The 15,069-nt window shown below is 55.4% G+C and overlaps 1 long non-coding RNA gene across 1 annotated transcript; it reads left to right on the forward strand.

Annotated features, from left to right (window-relative positions):
• The first annotated feature begins 4,566 nt into the window (after window positions 1–4,566).
• Window positions 4,567–14,741, forward strand: LOC126051038 (uncharacterized). Its single transcript, XR_007509707.1, has 4 exons — window positions 4,567–4,668; window positions 8,829–8,965; window positions 11,632–11,719; window positions 13,351–14,741. It is a non-coding gene; the product is annotated as an uncharacterized LOC126051038 (long non-coding RNA).
• The last annotated feature ends 328 nt before the right edge of the window (window positions 14,742–15,069 follow it).

Consider the following 15,069-nt stretch of genomic DNA (forward strand, 5'->3'; position numbering starts at 1 on the left):
GGCTCTGTTTCACACTGCTGCACACAGCAGCCTGCACTGACTGCTCCAGATAAGCTTTTTCAGCAGGAAAAGCACACGGAATAAATGTTTCTTTTCCATTTTTACCCGGTTTTGAAGGGATGCTCTGTTTTTTCCTTGACTCTTGAAATCTTTTGTGTGGAGACAGAATGAAAAAATCACCATGCTATGGCTATCTGGCTGTCGAGAGGGATACACCAGCCCCCAGGGGACATTACTTTTGGGGTGTGGGCACTTTCTGTCCCACCCAGCCTCCTTGGACCACTCTTTCTGGGGGAGGGCAAGTGGAAAGCCCTCCTCCTGGGTGGAGGGAAAGCCCAGGCAGGCTCCAACGCACCTGGGGCAACATTGCAGCGAGGAGCAGGACTGGGCTCTGCTCCAGCTCGCCTTACCTTGCACTGGGCACTGCAGCTGAGGGGGCTCGCGGGGGGGTTGGTCCCGGGGGCCAGGCTAATCCCCCTCCCCATCCCTACCGCCCAGGGAGCGCCCGGTGGCCCAGGCCACCTCTTGCCTATCTTGTTTGAACCGTCAGCTGCAGCAGTAAAAGCACCTCCCCTCCCCAGACCTACATTAAAAGAGCTGGACCTAAAATTAATTTAGCCCTGCTCTTTGTTGTGGACAATACAGAGGGGATATTGTGTGTGGGGAGAGAAAGGCTTTTTGTTTGGGTGAGGAGACAGCGGCGGTCTGTTCTTGCGGACATCTGAAAACAAGGCTGGGAAGAGCGGCCCTTTAAGTTCGGCTGAAGCAAAAAAACACAGCCCCATCTCACAATTAAACACAGTATCAAACCGAGAAAGGATCAATTGAGCCTAAAACAGAAAGCTCCCCATGTGACAGATTCCAGAAAGTACGTGATACACCATGCCCAGGGCTAGTACATGCCTGCTGTGTTTCCCAGTACATGATTAATTTGACTCAGGGCAGGAGGCTGCAGGCAAGGGATCTGCAGCACACACTGAAAAGTTTTAACACTTTGAAGACTGGAAGCGCGGCTGAGCGTGAGAGACAAAGGCAGGCTGCGAGAAGGCACGGGCGGGCTGGACAGGCAGCCTGGTTACTCTTCTTTTCTGTTCATCGCCAGCAAAGGGTGGGTTTCCCACTCGAGGCCAGCACCAGGCTCACATCCCCCCATCGAGCATCCCTGCCTCCATTCCCTGCGGGGGGCTGCTCCCTGTGGCCATGCTCCCAGAGAGGATTTTGGGGCTGGGGGGCTTGGGGTCCATGGGGCAATCCCTGGGCTGCAGCCTCTTCCCTTGGGGCGGGTGACAGGGATGACCTGGGGAGGGCGTTCACTTCCCTCGCCCAGTCTTACAGGTGACCTTGGAGAAGCGCAGATTAGGAACAATTAATATATTAGTCCCTTAATTGCTGGAGAGCGCAGATGAAGCCAACGGGCACTTTCTCCGGGAGGCAAGGGGTGGCGCTGCGACACCAGCAGAGCGGCCTGTCCTGGTGGGGTGCAGGCTGGGGACACTGGGGTGGCATCCCCAAAGCTGCCCCCTCCCCCGCCCGCCACTGGCTGGCCACGGGGGGACACAGCTTTTCTCAGGGCAGGATGCAATTTTGGCCAAGGGGTGCAGGGTGGGGACACAGGGGTGACATCCCCAGAGTTGGATGCCCTCTCCCCCCACTGCCCGGTCGTGGGGGATGCAGCCCTTCCCACAGCAGGCCATCACCCTGGCTGAGGGATGCAGGCTGGGGACATGGAGGTGGCATCCCCAGAACTGGGTCCCCTGTCCCCCACCGCCCAGCTGTGGGGTATGCAGCCATCCCTCGGCCAGAGCTCACCGCCCCAGTCAAGGTCCACGCCACCAGTCCTGCACACCTCGCTGTGCAGGTGGTCCTCGCCTCCAGGCCCCAGGCTGCCAACCTGGGGGCAATGTGGGAGCGGGGCGACCAGCACACAGCAGCAGGGGCTGGCATCGCTGGGGCTCAGACAACGCAAGTCCCCTCTGAAAGCAAACCAAGCCCAGGCTGCGACTGCACTTGCTGGGATGGCTGGAGACAGGAGCCAGCAGCTCTGCTGCTTGCTGCCAGCCTCTTTCCCCAGGCCTGGGAATGGTGCTGGCTTGAAAGCCCCTGGGAGCCATACTGCCCATCCTCAGCCCCAGCTCTGGACCCTGCATGCTGCCACAGAGGTGCTGCAGCCCACTGCAGGAAGCCAGCCCCAAGCCACGGTTTGGGACAGGAGGAGCCCTGAGAGCGCTTATCCCTGGGGGAACATCCCAGGGCTGCTCTGTTCCCTGCTGAGCTGAGCCCCAAACCTGCGCTGGTTTTCCCAAAATAGCTTTGTCAACAGGGCAGCTCAGGCTGTCTCGGGAAGGAACCAGACCCACAGGCTACTGGGGAATGAGCCCCACAGGCATTTGGCACCATCGCCTCTTCATGCGACTCTCCAGGGTCATGCTAAAGCAGTTGAGTCATCTGCACGCGGGATGCCGCCAGGACAGAGCCAGCGAGTAGCGGGGTCAGCCTGTCCTTGGGCTCTGCTCCCCCCCAATAAAATGCAGACGCTCCTGCCTGCCTCACAGAGGGGCTCCGTTCATTATCCGCTGCAAAGTGCTCCGAGATCCTCGGATCAAAGGTGCCGTCACAGCGTCGAGCCTGATTATTATTGATTATCCGTTTCAAGCCAGGTCCCAAACGAAGCCAGTGAGCCCTGAACGTGGAGGAGCCGAGGGAGGGCCCAGCAATCGACTGGCGATTTTTACTGCGGATGACCTGAGCCAGGGAGCAATTTCTGTTCATCCATCAAGGAAGATCCAGGCGTGAGCAAACAGTCAGGTCATGGGCATTCATTTTATTATTAAATCCTAAAGGGGCCGCGGCTCGTGCAGCTGGATGTAAGTGATCTTCGTGTTAAAAAGACGAGCTTTGAATTTAATTTTGCAGCCAGGCTGATAGACCTGGGGATGACTCAGCCAGAAGAACCAGCCAGGCCTTCTCTTCAGGGAGGATCAGATGCAGCCAGGGAGAGTCAGGGGCCAGCTCCCAGCACAGCACAGCCCTCCGGTTCCTCCTGAAGCTCCCCTTGTCCCCACTTTGCCCTCCTATCCTCACTCAGGCCGGCTCCCCCTTGCACCGTGTGCCAGGGCGGCTGCCTCTCAGTCTGCACTCATGTAGAGGGTTGTGCCTGTGCTAGGGCCAGGCTCAGAGCTGTGCTACTCCAACATAAATGCAGGTAGAGTGAATTGCAACAGTGCTCTGCTGGTGTGAGGCATCCCTGGAGCAGGAGCGCACACTGCACAACGTGCGGCTGCACCACACACAGCTGTACCACACACGCTGCACCATGCACAGCTGCACCCTGCACACTACACCATAAAGACTGCGTGATGCACGGCTGCACCACACACGCTACACCGTAGAGACTGCACCACTCATGGCTGCACCACACACACTGCACCACGCATGGCTTTAGCATGCATACTACACAATGCGTGGCTGTACCACACATGGCTGTACCACACACATTGCACAGTGCACACCGCACTGCGCATGGCTGTACCACCCACAACGCACCACGCGTGGCTTTACCATGCACACCGCACCACACACGCTGGTCCACGCACAGCAGCGCCATCAACACCACACCACACGCGCTGCTCCACACATTGCTGCACCACACGCTTGTACCGCGCATTCCACACCATGTGCCCAGCACCACGCATGGCTGCATCCACGGCCCCCTCTGTGCCAGGGAAGGGGACAGGCTCTCTGCCCTGGTCCAGCAGGACCAGTGGGGAAGGAATCGGCGAGACGGTGCTGCCGGCAGGGAGGATGCTCCTGCCAGTCAGCCATGCGGGAACGTCCCCAGAGGGGCTGCGAATGCTGTGGACGCTCCCAGGACTGTGGGCACGGGGAGCCGAGTCCCCTCTTCTCACATCCCCAGGAGGTCGCCTGCAAGGAGCAGGGGACGGCGCCGTGCAGGCTCAGGGCGTCCTGCACGCTGGGAGCGAAGCGCATCAGCCGCCCGTAATCCCTGGCGCCCTTCCTCGTCCTCCCCCTGCCCCCACAAGACTGGCTCCACTTTCCCCAGCAGGAGCCCAAGAAAGAAAAAAAAAAAAAAAAAAAAGGAAGAGAGAGAGAGAGAGGGAGGGAAAGAGAAGCTAAAAATCTGTCTTCTTTAATTAATGAGGCAAGCCAGCCTGGAGAGCACGTTTGGGATCGCAGGCCCCCAGCCAGGGGCGAGCCGCAGCCAGGGCCGGTGACATGGAGGAAGAGAGATGGGGGGAGCGTGGGGGGAGACAGGCATGGTTTTTTATACTCTCCTGTTAACTGATCCACGGAGCTTTCCTGGCATCGGTTTCAAAGGTATCCCTTCACTAATCCGCCGGGCTGTTCCAGGATGGCGGTTTTGACCAGCAGGAAGGGGGAAGGGAGGGAGGAGAAACGGTCACAGGCAGACTGCACCTTTTCACAGCCTGCAGGAAAGAAAAGCAGTGGGGGGAAAAAAAAAAAGGATCAGAGGGTGGTGTGGGGCCAGGGAGGGGGGATGCTGGTGCGCCTGGGCTGGGGAGCTGCGAGCTCGGCGTCGCGGCCGCTCGGCCGGCACTGCGGACAGCTTGCTGCAGCGTCCAGGGAAGAAACCGAACGGCACCTTCCAAATATAGTTCCTACCGCGCATCTGCCCGCCAAGCACTGCAGGTATCCCAAACACGTCTTCCCCGGCGGGTTTGGCTTAATATAGGCTGACCCCCTCCCCGCCCGCGCAGGAGCCGACCTTCCCCGGTGGGCCGAGCAGGGCAGGAGGATGGGTCCTGCTCCGGGGTGGGTACCACAGGGCAGGGCACCCACCCAAATTCCTCGCAGGGCACACCTCCCACCATGCAGCGCCTCGGTGCAGCGAGGGAAGGCAAGCTGGCAGACATGCAGCGCCAGGCACGCTGGGGCCAGGTGGGAGGAAGGTGGCCCTGTGGCATCTGTCCCTTGGGAAGGGCCGTGTGGATGCCACTTTGGCTGTGCCAGGTGGGGCGGACGGAGCAGATGCATTGGCTTTTGTGGAGAAGTGGCCCCTTGGGACCTGGTTACTGGGGGACGAGATGCTGCCTATCATTAGGCCAGGGGACTTTTTCAGTTTTAGTTCTTGCTGCTCTGTTGTTGTTTTGATTTAAAAATGCAGCCCTGGAGAGAGCCTGGGTGGGTGCCCAGCCTGCTGCAGACTGGGGGGACTCTCCAGCTAAGTCCAGCCATGCACCCTGCCCCACCATCTCCCCAGCATACCGGCATCATTTCCTCAAGTTGTATTTCGGCCCCATGAGCTACTGCCCGTCTACCTTCAGCAGCCTCTGGCAGCCTCTGCCTGTGATGCGGGACTGAGCCTGGCTCTGCTGCAGCTATCACCAGCAGACACCAGCACCCAGGGCCCATCCCTCCACGGAGCAGAGATGAGATTGCGAGCTCAGCAAGAAATCCTTTGCAGGGCACCGTTGCAGGCAGCAAGGGTGTTTGGTCATTAATGTCATTTTTCTAATTGCAGTCAGACCTGGGCACAGAGTCACCACCTGGGAAAAGCTGCTGGTGCTGGCCCAGGGAGTAGATGCAGAAAGAATTTGCTTATGAGCTTTTTTTCTTGTTTTTTTCAAGGGCTGGCAGTTAGAAAGATCAGTCTGCGTGACACAGAGAGCACTACGCTAAGACAGATCTCGCGCCACAGCTCTGATTTCTCTGTCAGGTCAAGGCCAGTTTGCTAAACCTCATGTTCTGGTATTGTGTAAGATTTGGGCAAAGTCAGGTAAAACCTTCACCCTCCCTGTGTCTCTCTGAAGTTGCTGTATTAGCTCAAAAACCAGATGTATTCTGCTCTTCAGCATATCTATCTAAACTAGCATCAAAATGGCTACAAAACTCCCTTTCAGTATAGGAAAAATGTCAATCCTTCGTTCAATAATATTTTTACAGGTTCTTGCTTCCCAGCAAACACCCTGAAGTTCCAACAGTGCCAGCTTTGCATAGTTTTTTAAAGGCCTCTTTTTGAGTGAAGGAACAAGCTTTTTTGTGTAAAGAAAAAAACCTCAAACCCTCCTGCACAACCTAACAAAAAAATGGTATGGTGCCGTTTGGTATTAAGGACTGCTCTGGCTTCCAGAGCACACATGGGCAGGGCTTTTTTGGTCCCTCCAGACCTGGCCCACCGCACGGACAGCTCTTTTCCTTGCTGCCAGGAAAGGTGCTGGGAGGTCGGTGTAGCTGCATGCACAGTCCCATCTCCCGGGCTGGAGTTTGCGTACTGATCCTCTTATCCGTTGAGAAGAGGGATGGTTCCCCCCCACACCCGCCTTTGCCTGGAGGCCCCCAGGGAGAGAGGAGAGCCTTTTTTGTTGCTAAACTCAGCCTCTGATCTGATGCTCCCAAGTTCCAATGTACTGAGAGAGAAACTGGTGCATGCTCCTGTGCAGAAAGTGCATCAAGGAAGGTGGTGGGAAGGAAGCTGGGGAGGGGCCGATCACCCGATCCAATTTTACACCAGAGTGCTGGACACATGAAGATGGTCCCATGTCCTCCAGACAGGAAGGTTTGGACAGCTGCTGCCTCTGAAGGGGAACACTGCAGCTTGCCGGGTCGTGCTGGCAAGTGTGCTCCACCATACCCAGTACAGAGACCTGACTAACGTTACACCGACTGAGTCACATTTCTCCCTGACCTTTGTCCATGGGCTCATTAAAATAATTGATCCTAGCCACGACAGTCACACAAGGACCAGATGCTTGTCACACTGCCTCTTCGGTGGCTCCTTCCTTCCCACCGCTCTGGCCAGACCCAAGTCTTTTTTTGCCAGACCTTCCCTTGCCCTGCATCCCTCTGGGGCCACCGCTCAGTGGTGCTCCAAGCAGCATGCCCCAAGATCAGCAGGCTCAGTTGGCTCAGGGGGCTTGGGGAAGAGGTCTAGCTGCTGCCCACAGGGAGATCCAGCCGGTTGTTTTGCTGGCTTTATCTCCAGTGTTAATTATTGCAGCCCCAGGTGGCATTGTCCCTTACTATTACATGGTTGACCTGTATCTAATCCGTCATCATCTGAAACCCTCTGCCCCGTCCTGGCACCCCTGTTCACCCACGATCCCCCCAGCTTCCACGTGCCCCTCGCTTTATTACTCCTGCATAAACCAAGTTACAGTTTCAGGACAGAATCAACGAAAAGCTCCTTAATTTTCATCCAGCAAAGAGCGGTGAATCTGGAGACCCCTGGGGTGGACGAATCCCAACCAGGCAGGAGCTCAGAGCTTGCCCATGGTGGCGGTGGGTCCCTGCCATCCCGTCCTCCTTACCCCCAGCTGCGAGCAGAGATGTCTCTCAGCTCGGGCTGGCTTTTGGGTTGCTCCCCGCTGCGAGAGCAGGACAAAGGAACCCTCCCCGCTGGTGTCCAGGCCAGCAGCATCTCTAGCGCATGACTTGTAACCCGCCGAGCCCGCCGCTGGTCCTTCACACGCCGTGAATGATAACAGGGAGCCGCAGCCCATTGTCTGCCGGCCGTTGCGCCGGTTTGTCAAGTTTGCGGTTGCATTTTAATCCTGACGCCTTTTCAAAGCCCAGCTGCGCATTGTGTGGGCACAGGAATTCTTGACTTGCAAATCCCCCTAGCATTAAATTCAACCTTCTGGGGCTATGGTGATCGTCCGCACATTGAATGGGGGGCGGGGGGGTGGGGAGAGTGGGGGGAGCTTCTTGCCCCCTGCCATGAATAACAAGCAGATGAGAAGCAGCAGAGGACAGCAGAGGGGCTGGAGGAGCCTGGTGCAGCCAAGGTGACAGCAGTGGTGACTGTGAGGCTGGGTACGGTACTCAGCAACGGGATTTGTTGCCAGCTTGCCAGCTCCCCTCACCCCTTGCCTGCCACGCTCGGTTTGGTGCCTACAGCCGTTAAAAACCATATGCGGTCTCCGGCAAAGAGGGTTCAAGCGTCCCTTGGTGTCGGACCACAGGGACAGTCCTCGGTGCTGAGCCAGGGAGAGGAAGGTGGAAAGGGCGGGTATGGGATAGCAAAATCCTGCCAGTGCAGTGCCAGCCGATGGCTGGGCTGGGTCACGTGGGTGGATTTTAGCCTTTTGCTGCCTGTCTCAGTCTGTTCCAGAGCTTGGGAAGCCACCCTGCAGGCTGGAGGCATAGATGCTGCCCAGACCCATCTGAAGCAGACACAGAATAGGAGTCTGCTCATGCGGGTGGGGGTCCAGCCTCGATGACCCAGGCGGTCCCGTCCAGTCCTCTGGTTTAATGCAAGCCATCCTCCTGCTCTGAGTGGAGAACAATAGGCAGCCTGTGTACGAGGAGATGGGCCTGCTGCCCCAGCTCTCCTACGGGCTGGCTGAACCATCCTCAGACCAGTCGGGCAAGTTTTCAATGCAACAGAGTTGGTTTCTTCATTTAAAAAAAAACCCAACAAAAAAAAACCAAAAACCCCACACATTTGTCAAAGCTGAAATGTTTCGTAGAGCTGTATCGTTCGGGCAGACTTTTCCCAAAAGCTGGGCAGACTTTTGGTGGCAGCCTGCCCGATTTCCTAACCCTTTGCCTAGCAGACAGCCTCAAAACCCAGGTTCCCAGGATGCCTCCAGGCTGCCAGGGCTCGCAGCTTCCCAGCCCCATGCTTCACGGGAGGCAGCAGGCAGCTGAACTGCCTTTCCTTGCTGCAGTGGGAGGACACCGACTCCAGGCACTGCTTTGCACAGGACCCCATGCTGCAGGAATCCCAGCCTCACCCCACGTCTCTTGTCTCTTCCGTGACGTCTCTTGTCTGCTGGAAGCGGCCCCAGCAACCCTCCGGAGCTGGGGCAGCGCGGGAAGTGTCAACTGACAGCTCTGCTTTGTTTCAGGGGGAAGAAAGAGAAACACAATCCCTTCTCATCTTCTCTGGTGGCCTTGCTTAACTTCTCAGTGCCTCAGTTTGCCAGGTTCTGGGATCGTAAAGCCCTGTAAAAGACTTGGAGATCCTGTCACTCAGGGGAGGAAGGTAAGAATTAAAACAATAAGAACAACTGGCTCCCAGACCCCTCTACCACCTCTTGGACCAGCACTGTCCTTTCCCCTCCTCTTCACACGCTATCATGTGCATATGATCACTCTGTATGTCCTCACCTCCCAGGACAACCTCTTTACGTTCTCCCTGTCCTGCTTGCCTTCTCTCCAAGGCCCAGGTATGCTGCAGCCATCCCTGCTTCGGCCAGGCTTCCCTCCTCTGCCTCCCTGCCTGCTCTGCTCTGTGCAAGGGCTCAGACAGACAAGGTGGTTGTCCCCGAGTCCTTCTTTGTGTCCCCGAGCTTTCTTCATCTAGGGAGAGCCCCTTGCTCTGGGCACAGACCACAGTCCAGCTCGGCAGAGCCTGGGAGCAGGGACCACTCACTGGGAGCATGGAAAATTCAGGAGTATGAAACCTGCACAAGGAGAAAAAGCATTCAGGTTCCCCAGGACTTTGGGCAGGAAGCCAGACCCTGACCCAGCTGTCCTGTCCCGGCAAGAAGATGGCCACTGTATGTTGGCCACACAGGACCTGGGGGCTTGGAGTGATGGCTGTCCCCAGAGCATGGCTCTCAGCTCAGCAGTGTTCCCCGCACCAACTGGAGAGAGAATTATCCACTGTTTGTTTGCCCTGATTTGTTTTTAACAAAACTGTGCTGCTGGCTGTTTATCACTTCATTTTCCTCCAGGAGATGAGGCAAGTGAAGGAGATCAGCCAGAATAAAACATGACCTTTATGGGCTGTGCTGTGGGCTTGGACTTTCCACCTACCGCCTCTATGTACCAATGGGGTCTGAGATGAGCAGATGCCAGGTGCCATGTTTGGTGCTGGCAGAGGAGCAACATATGTAGCTCTGAGCTCAGGCCCACGGGATACTCCCCAGCGTGTGCTCATGACACCCACCCAGAGAGTCTTTGTGCCACAGCTCAAGTCACTTCCTCACACCCAGCAAATTCCTCCTCCTGGTCCTCGTGTGTCGTCCCCGCCCCCCCCCGTTGAATCTCAGCAGAGGAGGGCTGAGTGCTTGTGGGGGAACATCACACAAGACACTGCTTCTGGGTTGCTGCAAAGACCCAGGCATGTAGGGACTGTCTCCCTGGCCTTGTTCAGTCCCCAGATGGGCTAATGTGTGCAGCATCCCTTAGGCTGGGGATCTGAGGGACTTTGTTCCCTGAAGTGCCCTGTGTGTGAAGGCAGAGTCTGCACTGACACTGCAACGCACAGCCATGTGGAAAGATGCTCGTATCAGCTTGCGCCGAACACCCAGCCCATGCCTGCCTCTCCACTCACGGCTCTCCAGCCCAGCCTGGGACCTGCCCTGTGAATGTGTGTGTGCTGGTTCAGGTAGAGCTGACTTGGTTCCAGCCAGGTGCTTACCAGCCTGGGCTCTAAGCACAGCTCAGGTCTTTGCTATTGGGAAGAGTACAGAGCAGGCTGGCTGGCTCACCCAGCTCTCCAGCCATGCCCTGCTTGCTCCAGACCACCATGCACTGGCCTGCCTTCCCATGGGCTCCTCCAGTGTCACACGTGTGTGCATGGCCATCCCCCTCCCTATGTGGATGAGCTGGGCTGTGGGCAACAGCTTCGTGGTGAGGGGTCTGGCTTGGGGATAGAAGTGATGTCTTAAGGGGAGACTTAGGAAAGCAGGGCTCTCACCACAAAATGTCTTTGTCCACCCAGTAGCCAACATTAAATGCCAGGGTGTGGACCACTGGACAGGGCCATTGGTTCCTACAGCGTGCTGCTGAGCCTCCCAGGTGTCCACCCACTCCTGCTTGGGGATTCACACCCAACTGCTCCTGTAACATCCTCCCCATTCTTGTCTGGACCCAGCCTGTCTCTCCTTCCCTTTCCTCAGAGGGGGTGTGAGGCTCTCTCCATTGTCATTGTTACTGCCTCCAGCCCCAGGCTGTTCTGTCCAGCGACCCCTTAGACTTGTCATTATTTGGAAGCACAGTGCATACAGCACATCTCTTCCAAATGCATGAGTCTAGGCAGCCAGATACCCTTGAGAGATGTTCTTGGTCCTGAGAGGGACTGGGGGGGTGCCTCTGTCCTGGCTTGTGTGGTATTCAGACAGGAACTGAACATTCATTGCATTTATGACAGACTCTAGCTGTGAAAAGACCTTCTCTGACCTGTTTTGGGACAAAATCCAAAGCCTTTGTCGCCATGGATGCATCCTGAGTTTTGAATGCTTTTACTAAGTAGCAGTGGACATCAGAGATGTGACAATGGACCAGAGAAAGGGTACCCTGGTGGGGGTATCTCTAAGGGGAAGACGGGAAGACATCCCTTCTGGTTGTCACCCTTCACTCCACATCTGAAGGCCAGCCTGGAGAGAGGTCCCCAGTCACCTGAGCCAAACACTGTCTGCACGTGGACCCAGTCTGCTGAGCTCAAGAGAAGGCTTCGAAATCGCCTGCCTTTCTCAGCATTCAGCTTGGGCAGCCTCAGCTGGCTGCCTGCTTTCTGAGTACCCCACTCTGAAAGCGATCTGCCCAATGTCCTAGTGGCTTCTGGGGGACTAAAGAACTCTGAGTCCCAGGCCCAAAGGGTAGCCATGGGGACCTGTGTGAATGGGGACAGTGAAGGTGACAGTTTTGAGCTTTTGTGAGAACAAAGCATTTTCCGATAATATGTCTTATCTCCTGCTTCAGTGTTTGGGTGAAGGTCCTGAGCTTCAAAATCCCCCACCTGAACCACCAAGAAAGTTGTCCTCCATCCCCACCAGACCCCCCAGACATGGTAAGTTCAAGTGATTTTTAGCCAGAGCTAAAGAATACCCCTTCAGGACACAGGAGAGCCTTTGGTCATGCACAGGGAAGCAGAAGGGCACATGGCCTTGCCTTGGCAACTCCAGGAAGGCAACCAGCTTCTTGAAGGCATTCAGGGACACCCTGGGAGAGCAGTGGGGATGAGAGCTAGCCTGGAACACTGCTCCACAGCCTGTCTTCCTCCTCCCTCTGCTGAGTCCCTGGCAGGTAGTGACATAAACCAAGCAGGTTTGTTCACAGTGACATTTTAGAGGATGCCTCCCAAAGATGAGTCAGGCTGTGCCTGCTGCAGAAAAACAGTGATGGAGAGTCTTGTGGGACAGTTTTAATGGCTGTGGAGGAGGCAGACTCACCTGAGCCAGCCTCAGTATTCTGGTCCTTGGGAACTGCCTGCCACAGATAGAGCCACTGAGTCCTGCAAGATCATCCCAAACACCTTTCCCTTTCTTCCACAAAGTCATTAAGGCTCTTAGAAACTCCTGCAGCAGCTAGAAATGAGGTGTCCTTTCAGTGAGGTGCCCACCCAGCGGTATCTCATGTACCTCTGCCTACAGTATTCCCATCCCATCGTTGCCCTGTTGCTAAGGTGCTCAGCCTAGCAATGACTGCTGCTGACATGAGACCCTGGATACTGCCTATCACATTTCCCGTGAGCAGCAGAGAGCAATGAAAACAGAGATCAGTGAGATGAGGAGAGGAGCCTAACCTGCTAATTACAGTGGTAAAGCAACATTCAGCACCTGCTGCTGGCAGTTAGGTACTTCTGCCAGGGGCTATATGGCAAAACAAGTTTGGTTGGTGGTGAGACAGGGCAGCAAATCAGGATTCATTAGGGCCAGGAGTGGTGTGGAAATGGTCTTACAACAAAGGAATAAGGCAAACTGGTGGGGTTAGAAGCTGGATGTGCATCACAGATGCACTCATGATCCTGCTGGTCAGGGTCTACCCCCTTCAGACGAATTGGGTTTGCAGAGAGGCAAGTTGTCTTGATCATCACCCTTCTGTCATCTCTGTGTTCACCTCTGTGCAAATCACAATGTTTTCTTCCTCCTGCCGTTCTTCCAGGGTGATTTGTGTCAGCAGGGTCTCTGGCCAAGGTGATTGCAGCAGCCTATTTTTGGGACTGCCCTTGAGAGTTGCAAGCCAGGAAGATGGAGCCCAGCTGTTCCAGTGTCCGTGCCCTGGAGAGGCACTAACACCTGCAGTCCGTGCTGGCTGCTCTCCAGTGCCTTGCTAATTGCGTCAGGGTCCTTAAATAATACAGTGGCCATGTGCTGAAGGGGCTGCCTGCTGGCTCTCCCGGTGCTTGGGAGGGGACAGAATGGCTCAGCTGGGGGCCACTTCAGGCTGCAGGAGATGGGAACATCTCCATTCATATCCTGGGATTTTGGCTCCAAAGGTGCTCTCTGACTCAGCTTGGTTGCTGGATGCCTGCCCTAGGAGATTTATTTGGCTCTGAAAGTCAGGAAGGGGCTCATAGATGCTCACTCCTTTGAGGCCATTTTGGGTACAGACAGGGATTTAGGGGACAGGTTTGTACCCACATGAATGTGCATCCTATACTGACCATAGAGCTTTATTTATCTCACCTTACAACTCCAGGTAACATCCCATTGAGGTGTTGTCCACCCCCAAATCTGCCCCTCCACCTGAACATGGCAAGGATCTGAGTAGCTTGCTCCTGGGCCTCCCTTGATCTATTGACCTGCAACACCATGAAATGGAGGCAGAGACCTGGGTGAAAGCATGATGAGCATGCTGCAGCTTTGCCTTGCAGACTTGCCCATGAAGTGAACACTAACAGTCCTTCCTGGAGCTTCCTGAATCCTTCCTTCACCCTACGGGAGCCAAGTTGACAGTGACACATGGACTGCTTCTTCCTACATTGTGTTGCACCTCAGGGTCTGAAATTTGCCTTGCGTGGGAATGGCAGTACCACCAGCCCAAAGGCTCATCTTGCCTAGGTCCTGTCTCCAACAGCAGTTGATACCTAGGGAAGGATATAAGAAGAAGATAAACGCATAGTATGTCCTCCAGCACTTGCCCAGGCCCTAGCTAGTCTTCCTGAGCCAGATGTCATCTGCAGAGAGCATACTTTTCAGTGGGTTTCTCTTCCATGATGTTCCGTCGATGTTAATGCTATGATGCCCTTTCTCAAGGAGTTCCACAGCACCACAATATGTTGCTTGAAAAATTGCTTCCTTCCATCTGCTTTGACTTACTGACTTTGCTTCATGCCCCTGCTTCTCCACTGGGAGCGAGAATGAGCAGTCCCTATTCACCTTCTCTGTGCTGCTCATCTTTTTCTGGATTTCTCGGCTACCCCTCAGGTGTCTCTTCCTGCTCTGGCTGTTTCTGAGAGGTACCTGCAGCTCAGTTGTATGGGTGAGAAATGCTGTGGCCTGCAGAGTTACCTGTGTGAAGCTTTAGTCTTGTGATACCATCCAAATATTGCTGAATTTATCTTTCTGGCACACCTGCCAAGCTAAGAAGTCCTGTTACCCCTATTCTAATGAGGCACAGCATGGCCAGGTATCAAATACTCCCCCGATGCAAAACAAGTGGTTGAAAACCAGGGACTGAGCCTACACCTCCTTGTTCCCATCCCAGTGCTTTGCTAAGCTCACCCAACCAGCTGACCAAAACCTGTCTTGTCATTACAGTGACCAATCCACCAACGCTGTAATTTGAATGGTGGCTGTGAGCATCACCTGGGGTTGTCATCTGGCTCAGATGCCAGCAAAAAGCTAGCTGGAGTGAAGTCGCATTTCACAAACAAAGGGAAGGAGAGGAGGGAGGCAGGGGAGCAGCTGAGCCTGTGGAACTGTTTGTGCAGCCATAATCACGCCATAAAGCAAGGCAAGAGCACCTGGAAAACAGCCCTTGTGCTAGCCTGGCAAACAGGGCCTGGTGAGCAGAACTGTTCAAAGCAAAGCTGCCTTTGCCGGAGGACTCGCTCCCCTGAACACCATGTGCTTGCACACTGGCTGCCCACTGGGGCAATGCTTTGCTCCTTTTTGTCCATGGAAGAATTGCTCCCTCCAGGTTTTAACTTTACATCTGTTTGCTTTTATTAAATATTTTTTTAAAAAGAGAGGAAGGCCAGTTGTTTTTGGCAGTTTGCAAAGGTCCCACCTAATGGAAACAGAAGAGAGGAGAGGATGGAGGAAGGCCAGGAGGGAAGGTGTCACAGCCCTGCCTGGGGCATCTGCCGCTCCCTGTCGTGTGGCTGTGGTCTGTGTACCCTCCAGCTGGGACATCTTCCCCTGCCCACATTTCCCTCGCTGGGCTTCCTCTAGCTGACCCCTCTGTAGGGCCAGA

This window comes from Accipiter gentilis, chromosome 26, assembly GCF_929443795.1.
Source record: "Accipiter gentilis chromosome 26, bAccGen1.1, whole genome shotgun sequence".
NCBI lineage: Eukaryota > Metazoa > Chordata > Aves > Accipitriformes > Accipitridae > Astur > Astur gentilis.